Genomic DNA, 14,249 nt, shown 5'->3' with positions numbered 1-14,249 from the left:
CACAAAAAAACCCCAACCGTACCCAAGTCTGAAGGCTCAGCCGAGAGCATCACTGCTTGTTCATTCATTCTGACCCTAAAGGAAACCCTCCTGAAGGACCTGGGGGATACATCGAAATGAGCAGTGAAGGAGAGGGGTGCCCAGCCCCTCCGCTTCAGTGAGTGCAGAGGTAGCAGCTGCTTCCCAGGGGGGATAAACCCTCCTGCGCGCTTTGCTTGGCTGTCTTGCTTCGCTGCCTCGTGGGAAAGCGTTATGACTCCCTCTGCTTGGGGGATTGCTCACACTTCTGCACCCGCAGACCTCGTCTGTAAACCCTTAGCAGAAAATATGTACTGATATTGGGATGGGTTTTGCCAGCTAGGAGCTGTTTTCCAGTGTCACTCACTTTTAGTTGGCATGTGGAACCACTGTGGTATTTTCTCAATGTTTAATGTGACCTAATTGTGCACTTCCACTGTCTGGGAGGATCAGCTCTTCTGGTGTGACAGTTGCCGTAAAATTGGTGGCGTTCAGGAGCCTCTCCAGCATTTGCAGCTCGGTGTAAGCCACAAGTTCCTTGATTTTGCTGTATCAGCCCAGCAAAACATTGCGTGGCTGTATGTGCAGCCAACTGCCTGGTAATGGCTTGTCGATGTTTAAAATAAATGTAACCTCCAGCTGTCTAATTTGCTCTGGGGGGGGGGAAAGGTTTTCTAATAATCTTCTTATTTACTCGGCACATTTGGTTTGAAGCAGATGGAAGTAATGGGTTGATCTACAGGACAAATGACAAAGCAAGAGGAGCAAAAGTGTGTGAGTGGCTGCATCGTCAGAGGGGAGTGGGCATTTTTGACCCTGGGGTCTCACTACTGGCCCTTTCTAGGGTTTTTTGTTTTGGGGTTTTTTTTTTGGTAAGTCAGCCTATTGAAACTGCAGCCCACCAGCTTGCTCCTTTGCGCACGGCCAGCTGTTTCCCTCAGGTCCCCATCGTCACCTCTCCCTATCCTCTACCGGGGAGGGGAAGGGGCAGAGCCTATGGAGAGAGGGGTGGAGGTGGCTGAGGTGAACAGCACCTTCAGCTCAACCACGCTGTGCCTTCCTTGTCTACCCCAAATTTGGGGTGCTGGAGCCTCCCTGTTGCACCATTTGCCTCCTCCCAGTGGCCAGACTGGGGAGCCCCTGCGTACTTCTGGCCGAGCTGGGAAGCGCTCCTTCCCCAGCCACTGCTGCAGGCACTGGCCCCGAGCAGGACCGGGTCCTCCACGCAGGCTGGCGCTGGGGCTCTGCTCTCCCCGTTGGGACCACGCACGCCACTGCCCCGGCAGGCAGCTGGCAAGTTACAAAGTATGGATCAGCATAGTATATTTTTTTTATGTATTAACTAGTGCAGCTGTCCTGGAAAGGGTTAGAAATCAGTTCTGGAAAAGGCTGCAGTAGCTGTTGGTGAAGAGTTCTGTTGTGTCCTTAATTATTTATAAGCATCAGGATATGACATTGTGTTCACTCTCCAGTGGTGAGAGAGACTGCAAATAATGTAATAAATTACACATGCAAATTCACACTTTGAGTAAGTTTCGTTGCAAGTTCTGAGACTTAACAGTGAGGAAATATCAGAAATAAGGCTGCTGCTTAGTATTTTATGTCAGGCATTTTTTTTGGTCAGGCAGTTGGACTATAGATGATCATTGTAGGTCCCCTCCAACTGAAATATGCTGTGCTATGCCTCTGATGGTACAGCCTTCTCCTACAAGGTCACAGATTTGCTTGCCACCCCTGCCCCCATTGCTCCCACCACCTTTTGCTGCAGCGGGTGTTGCTCAGGGGATGAATTGGAGGCAGGCTGCTGCCCACAGGGCCCTGCCCGATGGCCTCGGGGCCAGGCAGGGCCGCAGGAGCACTGCAGAGGGAATGCTGGTTTTGGCAGCTGGATGGCATCAGGAAAAGTGGGCTTCTCTCCTTGCCACAGGTTTCCAGGGTGCTGCCGAATAAGTCAGGAAAGCCAAACCAGGGCTCCTTCTTGGGCTCAGAAACCTCTGTCGTATGAGATGCAGTCCATGCCCAGAGGGGAATCTGAAGAAACTTGCAGGAAATGTCATTTGCCGTGTCCTCAGGGAAACAAGCCTTGCGGCATGGTGCTGCACGGGGAAGGGAGGTGGGTGGGTGTTGACAGACCACTGCTATGCATCATCCCCTGGGCGTGTTTGCTCAGAGCACGGTGCACTGAATCACTGACACATCCTTGGGACTGTTATGCTCTTCCGTAAGACCATAATGTAATCTGCTGTATTGCAGAAAAGCCTAGAGGCTTCAGCAGATTTTTGAAGTCCTGTTGTGTCCTGTGTCATATAAAAAAGATCTAATCCCCATCGCAAACTAACTCAACCTAAGCAAGCTGCTACTATACTCTATCAAAGGATACTTAAAGATGTTTCATCAGTCTTGAGCTGGAATATGGAGTGCCACCATACAGTATTGTACATTTTAACAGGCCTCTGAATGTTGACGATGTCAATGGTTTGACCTGGTGATCTTACAGTGCTCACACTACTGCTTCCACCTCAGCAAACACAGGTTTAGAGCATTTCTGAGATGTTCCGGTGCAGTTGAGAAGAGGACTCTGGAGGTCACAGCTGGAGAGAGGGAGGTCCCAGAGCGACATCACCCCCGGGGAACAGCGATCTGTGCTCTCCCCCAGCTGCCAGCACTGCAGGGCTGGGCAGGGCAGTGTCTCCTTCTTCGTGCAAATCGGGGAAGAGCAGGGAAGGCTAATTGCCAGGTAAGGTCGTTAAGTGTTTCATTCTTAACTGAACCAAGAGGTAACAGCGCCAAACTTAGAGTGATAATGTCAGAAGCTTCAAAGCCACGCGTTTTGTAATACCCAGCAGAAGAGAGGGGAGGAATTAAAATAGAGATTAGTCCACATTGTATCTTTGAAGCTGGATGCGTGCCTGTAGCTGTGGTTCTGAATTGCTTCTCAAGCTGGAAGGCATGTGGATGGGAAAGCTTGCGAAATATCAGATCTCATAGGATTTCTGCTGCTTGAAATTAGTCACGTTGTAAGATTTGGGCACTGTCAAGACTTAGTCCTGTTTTAAAGTGAAGACTTACTTTTAAAATTAGCCTAACTGTTAATTTGAATTGGGTCTTTGCATAGCACCTCTTCCAGCTGCTGCAGTAATGCCTGTTAGTGCAGCTATAAATAAATAGTGCTGAGTATTATTTAAAATGTGCACAAGCGATGCATATCCCCGGTATCGAGCCACAGCATGGCCTCTCCTGGCACTGCTTGTGGTTATGGAACCTATGGAAGCATCTCTGATGTGGAGCAAGCGCCTGTTATGCAAGCATGAACTGTGGTCAACATGGGCTGTCCTGACGTGGAGCTCCTTTCGCTGTTAGAGAGAAGAAACTCATTTTTCTCTTTGCAGACTATTTCTTACACTTATTTTATATTGCTTTGAGTTAAAATGCAAATAGAGGAGAATTTGGGTGGGACGGTCATTTTTTAAAAATTTTTTTAAATACTTTTGTGTGAAGGCTTTGTGGGTGGCTTGATGTCCTTCATATCATGTCCGGATATAATTTAAAGAACTTGAAGATCGTGAAGTTAAGGACCCAAGCACTAGGGAATATCAGAATGAAAGGAATCAGATTAAATTATGAACTGTGTAAATTCACTCCCTTGTATTGCACTTTACAACAAAGCCTGTGGCTACGCTGTACGCAGGGAAGAGCTGTGCGATGTGCCAGGGCAGCTGGATGTCAGAAGATTTAGCCCTGCACCTGGAGACGAGGGCCTCTTGGACCTGTGTGAACCAGGCTCGTGGCCTCATGACCAGTTTTGGGATAATGTTTGTGGGGATGCCAAAAAGAGCATTCCTCACTGCGGTAGTCTGTGCCAAATCCCAGTCCCGGGCTTTAATATTTTGGAAGCAATAGGACTTTTCAACAAAATGGGTAAAATTGTGGACAACTTCAACCTGGGCAAAACTGTACATTTCAGAATCTCGTCTTGGTGATGACTGAGAGGTCTTTGTTGATTGCAAAAAAAAAATCTAATTGCATCAGACATGGTATCAAAAAATTTGGATATATCTTGACGAAGTTATAAACAGCTGAATATAGGAGAACGTGATGGGACGTACCGGGAAGCTTGTGATAACAGGTGGCCCTACGCCATCTGTAATAATTCTTTGATACAATCAACTGGGAGGGCCAAATAGTAAGTGCATTTAGGGGTGTGGATTTGGTGGCTACAGCCTGCTCCCATCAGTATTTTAAGTTTTGCAGAGCTTCAGCTTTGCATGTGCGTTATGGTTTTGGGTAAAATTAATCAGTTTAGAAAATCAGCCCTACTCAAGAGATCTCTTAAATACAAACTTAAATTCTCATGGATGTCTTTGGGACTTTGCAGTTAAGCATTTCAGTTAAACCCGTTTCCTTGCATTCTTCAATATCTTTTAGCATGTACTTGCTAACTGTTCACATGCTACAGTATTAGAACAAAATTTAGAGTTTTGCTGAACATGGAGGCAAGTTTGGGTTTGTTTTCTTAATTTAGGTATTACAGCTTCTTGGGCCAATTTGAAGTAGGTGTTGTACACAAAATGATGGTGTTATATATAATCTATTTCTGTAGGAAAAGGAACATATTTTACTACCTATTATGGAGTGTTCTGATGCAAAGGACAGTTTATTTCTAGCTGTATTTTTTTTCCTAGCCCTTTTTTAGTGCCGTCAGTCTTGTCCTGTGTTATTAGGACAGTAGTTTTCATCACCACCCACTCTTAGTTGTAAAGCAATGAGATCATTTAATTTTTCATTTTGTGGGAAAGCTTGCAATTTTGAATTTTTTCTTGATACAGGATGAAAAAAAACCCAGAAAACTTTATAAATCTTGCTAATCAAATGATGCATAGTAATTTTACCGGGTTTCATAGAACTAAAAAAAGTTTTCAACATAGAAAATGGATCATTCTATTGCGGAAAGGTTAAATAGTGCATTTAAATCTTACTAAAACTGTTATCAACTTATAAGCTTATAACTGCAAAACCAACAAATTGTAACTATTCTGGCTTCGTCAGTCATTTTCTTCTTGGTATGAGTGTTTCAGCTGATCTGTCCGTGTCCAAAACACATTTTCTCAATGTGTCCTGGAGCAGGTGATTTCTTCCTGTCCTCCTTCCCGCTGAATGGGCCTCGCGTGAAATCTTGCTCATGCTTATTTTGTGCCAGATGGGTTGAACACCTTTGCCTTTCAGCAAGCAGTTACGTTTATGGAAATAATGCCTTACGGAACTGGAAATTTAGGATTACAGATTCAGGAGCCTTCACTAGGTAATGCATAGTACAACAAAGCAGAGTTCTTGTAACCCCAGCACCCAAACACAAACAACTTTGAAACTGCTCCGGAATAATTTAGATCATGCTCTCAAAGTTTGGATACGTACTGATTCCCAGAAGGGATAAAATTGTATTTCTTCTGTGCTCTGGCCTTATCTTTGAACAATTTTATATAAATCTTTACCTTACCCTGATATGTGTGCACATATTTTAAGAGTGAGAGAGAAAGCCCAGAAATTAGCTGACTAAAGAAGAAGTGCAATTTAAAACCAGTCGAGACCGAGCACGTCCCTAGTGGTAGAGTTTCATTTTTTCCCAGTGCGTCTTTGTCAAGAACTATCACTTTCTGGCCTTTTCACACTGAAGTCAAAGAGGACTTGACATCTTCAGAAGTATGTTTGCATCTAGTCCGATGATGTTCCTGTAAAATTGGAGATCTAGGTCTTCTAGGAATGCCTGGTTTTGACTGGGCCTTACTGCAACACCTTGTCAGAATGCTCTTACTACAGAGCAAACCAATGATTGTATCATGGATGCACACTCAACATTTTGGCTTTACAAAGTGTGTCATACCAAACAAGTGTGTTTTTTCAGAGACCTTGGGTCTAACTCTTACCTACATTTGTAGGATCCACATGGGACACATAATGTTCCCAAATCCTCTCAGGAGAGCCACTCAGATAGGGGAAAACAGTCTTTCTAGCTCTGTAACCTTAACAAAGATTGCAGTATTCCTGCAGAGCAAATATGCATGACATCTGGAAACAATTATTCCTTTAAAAATCACTCTGTGAGTCAACATTGCAAATGCACTCAGCACTGAAAATGAAAACTAATAAACACTGAAGTTTCCAGTTATCCCACAGTCTGAGTGACCCGCACTGGAACAAAGTCATTTCTAGAAAGCCTGAGCAGGGTGGGCACAAAGCCAGTCCTGGATCCCAAAGCTGGCCAAGCTGTGCCAAGACAAAGAAATAACGTTTGTATGAAATCAGATGGCCAGGGAAGTTTTCCTTCTGTTATATTACGGGAATAGGGGGGAGTACGAGGAACCAGATCATGCTAACAGACCTTGCCCATCAAGGAACTGAACACAGCACTTACGGATTTAGAGCCAAATCATACTTTCTGGTGATATGACTCATAGTTATCTGGTCCTTTTAGAACAGTCTAATGTAGGATCATCACAGGGGCTGGAAAACCTACAGTGAAAAACTAATGTGACTGGGGTCTACTGGGCTAGTGAGGGAGCACGGATGCTCTGCTGGGTTTTGCTGGCACAGTGGGTCTCAGGACATTTCTGGAAAGGGAAGATGCTGAAGCAGATCCTGATTGGTTTAGATCTCACCAGATATTGCCTTCAACCTTTCCCCAGCAATGTGGAATATGACTGGGAGCTGCTTTCTCCTCTCTCAGCTACATTAAGGTGTGCTCTAATACAGCAATTCCTAGATAAATTATTTTATTAAAAAAACAGGGAGGACTATGGGTCTATACCAGGCTGTTACTAGCCTGGTTTCCTACAGAAACGTAAGTTTGTCTGGTTATGCTGTGTCAGTTTGTCTTTTGGCCATTCTTAAGATGAAAAAAATATTCAATTCCTTGAGTTTTGTGAAAACAGGTGACTGTGTAGCAGGGAGAGCCAAGACTAGCATGAGCTCAGCAGTGCTCGCGAGCAGCAGAGGACTCACCCCAGCAAGGGGGCTCTGGGGAGCCCCAGGGTGTGCCAGGGAGCCCCAGTGGCACAGGCAGAGCTGCAGGACATGCAGAGCCAGCAGCTCCTGGTGGCACTGCCTTGTTTTTAATCCAGCATTGGATCCAAACACCTCTCAGAGGTGGGCCTCCTTCCTCGTCCTCCCATGCGCCGAAGAGCAGTCTCAGTAGGGCACGCAGGCTGCTGTGCCCATGTGAAACCTCCCTGTCTGGGGGCTTTTCCGTCCCCTCTGATTCCCTCCAGCCTTTTTGCACCTGCGTGGTGCCCACTTGGCGCAGGCTGGCATTGCCATGCCCACGCCGGTCTGGGGAGGTCCCTTTTGCAATGCAACTTGCTGCTGCAATGTGTCTCCAGTAACCTGCAGGGCTTGCTTAGGCAGAGGAGGGATGTCAGAGAACGTGCACCGTGCCTTTATAATGATGCACAGTTGCTCCGTTTTCAATAACGTTGATTTTGTTGCATATTCTTCTACTTAGTGCCAGGGGCTCAACAAAGTCCTGAGGTGTTGCACTGTCTAATGAAATACCAGTTGGAGTCAAAGGCTTTAAGTGTCTCACTTCCCATCTCAGAGTGCATCAGGGCAAAAGCTTTGATGTTGCTGTGTTAAACGGTATGATAGATGGTTCCCGATTTACTTAAGACAGGAATAATACTTATTTTCGGGGCTGCAGGAAACTCAGCTGCTTAATGGTCATGAAGATCCCTGAGTACCTACATTTCTCCAGAAGGCCTAGGTGGTAGTGCTGATGAACATACTTGTGATGATAAACATTGTGCCCAATTTGCATGCCAGCTGGATCAGCTACTTACTTGCTATTCTTTTTGCAACCATCGTTTTTATCATAAATATTTTCCAGACGTACATCAGTAGCTCATATCGCTTGGCTGGCAAGTCTAATACAAGTCTGTCTTAGTAAGCCAGACGGTTTGTACAAAACAAGCTGACTCTGTACCCCAGAAAGTGGTCATTTCCTGATTCTTTTGAATCTCTGAGCTCTTTCTCAATACCTACGGTACATCTGCAGGCAGATTATGGTGAGAACGTTATAACTCCATAGGCATTAATGGAGGAAATGGTATTTTGCTAGCTTGCATTATACCTCTTTCCAGTGAAATACTATTTTTAAAATAACTTCAGGTTTGATGGCTGTTGGAGGAAGTGGTTAGGACCCCAGTTCTTAATCTTGAAACTGTAGTTTGCAGCTGTAGTAAAACATGTCACTGAAATGTAGGTGTGACTCTGTCTTGCATTTTCATATGGAGAGGATCTGGCGGTGAAGGGTCACTCCTGTCACTCCAGAACTGTGACCCGTGTAGGCAAAGAGGGCAAAACCGAGGTGAGGTACGGGAAGGGAGATAGAGGAAAGAGAGCTGCAAAGTGAGAAACGCGTGGTGGGAGGAATGGAGCTGATGTGCAGGGAAAGGAGAGGAAGGAGGTTAAGCCAGCAGAAGTAGCACAGGTTTGCATTGCAGCCCTCCAGGAGGCCGGAGGCAGGGCCTTGCTGAACAGACTCCAGGGACAGCCCAGGGCTGAGACTTGTGCTGCGGCAGGTGAGGCAAAGGGATGGCAAGGGGCCATGCTGCTCCTTCCCTTCAGGAGATGATTGAGGACTGCGCAGGGAAGGGCAGGGGAGGTGTTTTGCCAGCTTGTCAGGTTGTCGTGCTGCCAGTGACATTGGTAATCGGATCAGGATGGGATTTCCCCCTCACCTCAGGGTGGCAGGCGGGGTTTGTGTTGTTCTCAGCACCCTGGAGCAAGACTAGCTTCTGAGGGTCATCAAAGCATTTTCCCCTGGGATTTGTTATGAGCTCTTCTTAAAGAGCATGAGGTGGCTTGTGATGAGAGCAGGAGGCATAGGTTGTTTGGTTTTGTTTTGGTGGTGGTGGTGGTTCTCCTGCATTTTCTGTATGGTGGTTGCCTGTGATGGTCCCTCCACAGTGGTCCCTGTGCCGGGCACCCTGAAGGCCTGTGGAGGGCAAGTCTGGAGCAGCCCCTGGGCTGCGGTGTCTGTGTGGTGAATGAACAGGTAATTCCATTTCAGCTTTACTAAGCAGTTGGTTCACTGGCATATCTGAGACACAAACTCCTAATTTAGGGGTTTTTTCTTCCTTTAAAACTTATACAAGTAGAAGAGTGGAGAAGTGGGAAGTATACTGAAGTCCTTGCAGACTCCTGTCTGATGGTGACTGGTCCAGATTTCATAGAATCATAGAATGGTTAGGGTTGGAAGGGACCTCAAAGACCATCTAGTTCCAAACCCCCTGCCATGGGCAGGGACACCCTCCACTAGACCACGTTGCCCAAAGCCTCATCCAACCTAGTTTTAAACACTTCCAGGGATGGGGCATCCACAACCTCTCTGGGCAACCTGTTCCAGCGCCTCACCACCCTCACAGTAAAGAATTTCTTTCTAACATCTAATCTAAATCGACCCTCCTTCAGCTTAAACCCATTACCCATTTCGCACATTTCATTGTGCTTCAGTATTTTCTTACTACTCTTAGACTTGAGGCATGCTGAGAAGTCCTCTAAGGGACAGACAGTCTGCTGACACGAGTGCAGAGGGTGTTCCTTCCTCTCACTGCCTTACTATCGATAGGATGCAAGTCCAAAAGGCTCTTAGACTCTAGATTTTTGACTGCAGGAGGTCCCAAATCCAAGCTCCCCAGCTACTAGTGAGGGGATGAAGAAGATAATACAGTGCCGTGTACCTGCATTTTACCTTGACATTTGGTGCCAGCTCTGTGAGCTGCAGCAGACAAGCTGTAGTCCCTGGAGGCAATGCAGGGGCTGCAGAGACCTTCGGTGGTCATAGAACAGGCATCTTCTCTTCCTGCTGTAGCCCACAGCTCTAACTAGTGATAGAAGGTGTATTGGAGGCTGGGTGAGATTGATGGGGTGACATTGCTGGTATCTTTGACTCAGCTGGTTGGAACATGCTGGACAGTAATGCATTCATATTTGAATCCCTTTGTTATACAAATGGCTGATTAAAAAGCAAGAAAATTGCTTGCAACCAAATGTTGTAGCAGCAGTTTGTTTCTGGTGGCCTAAATCCACTCTTCCAGTGTTTCTAGCCAAGCAGTGAGGCACAGGATGACTTTTCTTACTGCTCTAGCTAGAACTGGACAAACTTCAGTCATGTCTGCAGACCCTTCATGCTGCCAACACTCTCTAAGGATTCTGTTTTCACATCTGCTCCATTCCTATTTCGACAGCTAAACAAAAGTCTGATTTTAAGCAGAGACCAGTCTCCACCCAGTTATTCTCACCTTTGCATTGTGGTAAGGACAGCTAGTGTGGAGGCAAGCATCTTCCAAAATCCTGCTTGTTTTGATGCCCAAAGAGGGGTCTATGCACTTCTGAAAATGCCTACGCCTGCTGTGCTACTGCATGGTGACGTGGCTGGGAAGTGGCACCTTAAAGAAGCTCTTCCTTCTTTCTGGCTCACGCTCTGTCTTAGTGCAGCAGGAGAGCTTTCATCCTCTGTTTACTGTCAGTTGCTCAGCATTCATCACTTACATCACTTTCACATACGCTTTACTCTGGGCGGATAAGCAGTGATAAAAGAGCTTGTTTTATTTTGGTGCCTTGACCCGAGTGATTCACTCAAATAATCTGATGGCGCCTAGAAGGCGTGATTAAATAGCTATGATTGATTAAACAGCAATGATGGCTCCGGCTCTACGTTGCACGGACGTTTCTTTGCACTTTTTAAATCCTGGCCCTGTTGATAGCTGGTGTGTTATCTAAACTCCCTTTCACGGAGGTTTGCCAAAGTGCACAAGAGTCCATCTGAGAAATGCTGTGCTTGGGTCATTTTTTTAGATCGGGGTGCAGTGAAGAAACAGCATGTCCAGTTCTAAATGTACTGTCCTTGACAGACGTGAAATAAGCCTACTGATTAAAATAGCTGCCTAGTTCCCAGTTCAAGATCTTACTGTATAACATCAGCGTTTGGCTGCCCTTCTGATAAACTTGGAGAAGGACCGATTTCCATTTTGCTCCCTTCGAAAGGGAAGAGGTTGGAGGGTTGTCATGCAGCAGGAATGCACCGATTCTAAGAATTTCTAAACAAGACCCACTGCTTTGCGAATGGCAGCGGGAGACGGGATTTATGGGGAGATTACTTGGTTAAACGTAGCCTGAAGGAATGAAAAATGAGCAGCCCAAAAAAGAAATTTGTTGAATATCTTGGCAGTAAAATTGAGTGCCCTGATTATGAGCAATACTGAGTTATCTTTCTGCAAACGGATTTCTGAGAGTGGTTTTTTTCAACCCATGCCCTTTGGAGGGGCAGCTCTCGGTGACATGTACGGTTGTAGCTATTCCTCATAAAACGTGATGGGACAGGCTCTCTTTTTCTCTATGCAACTAGGTGGAGTCCTCAGTGGACGGTCAGCTGCCATAACAGGGGTGCTGGTGCTTTCTTCCCCTCAGGCCTTCCTCGGCTGGTGGCTGCGGAGGATGGGAAGGAGGGCCGGCTGCAGGGGTGCAGAGCCCTGGGGTCCCCACTGCAGAGAGGGACAGCGAACAATGGGGGGGACAGAGATGCCAGGGGTCCCTGCTGAGGCCGAACCGGTGTCTTGCGAGTTCAAGACCAAACTGGGGAGATCAAAAGGTATTTTGATCCCTTTGCTATGGCTTGCACTGCCAGAGGGACAGTCCACCCCCCGAGGCTGATGGGGTGCCTCCCCCTCTAGGTGCCACCCCGAGTCGCACATGCGTGGCTGGCGCAGCCTGGGACGAGTGACCACGAGACTGCAGGGGTTGGAGGTGACGGGTATAGAGGTTGTGGATGAAACTGTGGCTTTACTGGAGTCTATAAACTTCTGCTATTGCCTTCGGTAGAATCCCTAATTTTCCTGTGATGATTTTTCCATGCGTGTATGCACCGGCGTACGTGTATATGTGAATCCAAGAGCCACACAAAACTGCTTCCACTGGCAAAGCATCCCGTAGGTGACAGTTCCTCTGAAATTTTCCATTCAGCTATCTGCACAAATTTAATACTGCGTATGTCTCCAGGATTCTTGTTTTTGCCCATGTGAAGCTAACTGTCTATAATGAAGTCATGAGTTATTTGACTAAAATAAGAACTCAGACTTCAAAATAAGAAACCCAAAACCAAACCCACAGCTATTTTTTTCAAATCCTAAAAAAAAAAAAAAATCGTATTTCCTTTTTAAATTAATCTCTCACCACTTAGTATGAACTTGCAGTTCTGCGAGACACGGAGAGCTTTTTTTCAGCAGATGCTAAACCTGAAGTCAGTGGAAGATCTAAGCAAGTGGTTAAAGGTGAGCATGTGCTCGGGCGCTTGCTGAATTGGGACAGAGCGTTCAGTGTTTTCCTGAGTTGTATCTTATGTTTCAAAGGAAGGACCTTTGTTTTGCCAGACGGTTCATTTCTATTTTGCTATGCGCTGAGAGCTTGGGATAATCCCATTTGGAGAGAAGCAGAGAGGAGGGAAGGTTACACTTGGGAAAAGCTATTTTCAGTAGTTCTGTTTTTTTCTAACCCCATTTTCCTAATTATGATCGGCTAATGCTGACAGACTGGTTCACAGAAATTAAACCCCATTATACAGTACAAACAAGTCAATGAGGCCTGGAGTCGGACCCTACTTTAACATAAGTAAAATAAAGATCCCCTGTGGCTTTTAATTCCTTTTTATTTAGTTACTTAATTGAACCTGCACTGTTCTTCCTTTGTAGCTGATTGCCACACAGAAAAGGTAATGAAACAGAAAACTTTATTTTCTCTCCAGTGATTTTTTTATGGTAATCACGGAAATGTTTTTACTGCTTCCTTTTGGGACATAAAAATTCTCAATATAGGCAAAGGGAAATCAATGGTAGTTAACTGAAGGCATTTACATGGTTGGAAGATTAAATGTTGTGGGGGTTTTGTTGATGGTGTTTTGGGTTTTTTTCCATGTTGTGTTTTTTTTTTTTTTTCTTCTTCTCTGGTAAATCAGCTCAGATTTTTCAGAATAGAATGAGTCTGGCATTTTATTGTCCCTTTCTTTTTTTCAAAGATGAATCTACAAAGTTTAAGGACCTGGTCCAAAACCCACCGAAGCCAAATGGGAATTGTTCCATCTAATTCAGTGGCTTTGGATCATGCTTTGGAAGCATATATTCAAGGCATATTTATATATGTATACACAGATGCCTATCTGCTCCACATGGCATTTGTCACAACTGCGATTAATCTCTGAGCAAGATAGGGAAGGAAAATTTGGGGTTTTTTTCTGGATTTAATGAAAAGCTGATGTTAATTCCCCAATTCTATTATTTCTTTTAAATCTCATTCGTCTCATACTTCTCTCTGTTTCTTTAATTTGTGAAACTTGGTTTTCTTAATTTTGTACATGTTCCCCCTTCTCCTCCCTTTTTATTTCGGTGGGTGCAAGGGTCTCGTGGACACAGTGCACCCAGCACTCGCGGCTGCACCCAGCACCCCTACCCTTCGTGAAGCTGTGGGTATTTCTTGATGATGAACTCTCAGAGCTGGCTGAGAGTTAAAGGACTCAAGTCTGAAAGTCTAAAGGAGTTGCCAACTTTCCCCACCCTTTGCCTTTGTGCATACAGCTTTTTGCCTTGAAGCAATTTTAATAAAGACTATGTAACAACGTGGTGTTGGCATAGCATGAGCAACATTATTCCATCTGTTTCTAGGGAAAACGTAAAAACATGTGTTAGTATAACATTAAGGTTCCAATTTTCAACAGTTAAAAATCAGGCAACACTGAAGCTACAGACTGCTTTTCAAAACTATTTAGTGATTTTCATTGTCTTTTTTTTTTTTTTTTTTTCCTTTGGATATCGAGTTCAGACACCTTTAAAAAAGTCTCCTGTTTGAAGAGCTTTGAGCACCCATTCTTGGAAACAAAGGCTCTATTAGCTATGTCAGTTTGGGCAGCCAAAATTATTGCTTTCTGTTGATAGTGTTGCAGAGCTGATATTTTAAAGAGTATTTAGTCTCTCACTGTAGAGATGAATGAGGGCTGTAAAATTGTATTTGCAAACATTCATCTTAACTTCTATGAGAATTAACCTTACATTAGGCAGAGGGCTTGAGCATGCTAAATTTAATATTTTGCCAAACTCAGATCGGTATAATAAAAGAGCTTTAGAGAGAATACTCAGTGCTTTTCTGAATCAGGGCCTTAACACCTGTGAATAATTACAAAGCTACATCACGCA

This window comes from Grus americana, chromosome 3 (assembly GCF_028858705.1).
Source record: "Grus americana isolate bGruAme1 chromosome 3, bGruAme1.mat, whole genome shotgun sequence".
Taxonomy (NCBI): domain Eukaryota; kingdom Metazoa; phylum Chordata; class Aves; order Gruiformes; family Gruidae; genus Grus; species Grus americana.
This window is presented reverse-complemented; position numbering follows the sequence as displayed.